This window comes from Austrofundulus limnaeus, unplaced genomic scaffold, assembly GCF_001266775.1.
Source record: "Austrofundulus limnaeus strain Quisiro unplaced genomic scaffold, Austrofundulus_limnaeus-1.0 Scaffold48, whole genome shotgun sequence".
NCBI lineage: Eukaryota > Metazoa > Chordata > Actinopteri > Cyprinodontiformes > Rivulidae > Austrofundulus > Austrofundulus limnaeus.
The window spans coordinates 2529940-2531095 of NW_013952450.1; the positions used below are offsets into that span (position 1 = coordinate 2529940).

Genomic DNA, 1156 nt, shown 5'->3' on the forward strand with positions numbered 1-1156 from the left:
TATTAGGGCTGTGAAAGTAATCGAGTTAACTGATTAATTTTAGTGCTGCGTGGGCATGATTAAAAAATTTATAATCACTTTACAATGGCTGAATATATTGTAATGCACTCAGTGCACGTCAGGTCATGCCTGTAAATGAGAAGTGGTTCTCAAACAGTTTACCTGGATAAATAAAGCTTAAATTAAAAAAAAAAACTCCAAGTGCAACACAATATGTTCAGTTGTTGTTTTTTTCTTTTTGTCTTCTTATGGCTTATTTTATTTATTYATGTTTTGCTGACAGCTGTTACCTTAGTATCTATCTTTCATTCCTCATGTAGAACTCATTTGGAATGAAAATCTTTGAATTCTTGATTTAACCTCATTATTCTGCACAAAATTTAACTGCCTCAAATATGTTTGGAGCATTTTTTAGGTCCTGATTTTTGTTGTTTTTGTGCAATCGAGGTGATATTTTCATGATTTATTATTGTGGTATGTATTTCTTAAGCACCCCCCCTTTTTTTCCAAATAAAGACATTAATTAATAACTCAAGTAATTTATTTTACCAATATGCAATAAAGTTTTGTTTTAAGTTTAAGATTAATCGTGATTAATTCACAGCTACCTTGGAATTAATAGATTAGAAATTGTAATAATTTGACAGCCGCGCGCGCGCGCGCGTGTTTGCCCTGCTCCCCGCCTGACGCTGACGTCACTTTAGGAAAACGAAACCGAACAGTCGGAGTTTCCCGAGAACTCTGAACCGCTGCAACACAGGAGTCACCCGGCGTCCYAGCACAGTATTTAAGGAGGCTACAAACCGACTGACGGCTTGTTAGCTTCAGTTTGTCTGAAGGCAGCTACTGCCGACATATTTCGGGTATTTKACCTCGAGAACAAGTGCTCGCGAGCTCAACGATTATTAGGTACGTCGATCAAAACAGTGCAGTGGGCACGAGAGGTAAGAGACAGACTTTATAAATAGAAGAGGAAAAATGGATACTATAAAAAAAATTAAAAGTGCTGCTACTTTACTATTAAATATGGCTTGGTTTGCAAACAACTGGAAAAAGCAGTGAGAAATATTTTTTTTTTATATTTGTTTTATGTAAAAGCTTACTGACATTAAATGTTTATTAAATGGATCACCAATTTATTGACACAAAGCAGAAC

The 1156-nt window shown here is 35.5% G+C and overlaps 1 protein-coding gene across 1 annotated transcript in view; it reads left to right on the forward strand.

Moving 5' to 3' along the window:
- The first annotated feature begins 702 nt into the window (after positions 1-702).
- Positions 703-1156, forward strand: part of irf3 (interferon regulatory factor 3) — a 10226-nt gene continuing 9772 nt past the window's right edge. The window contains exon 1 of the mRNA XM_014008299.1: positions 703-944. The gene's annotated coding sequence lies outside the window, so the exon portion shown is untranslated. The remainder of the gene's footprint in view (positions 945-1156) is intronic.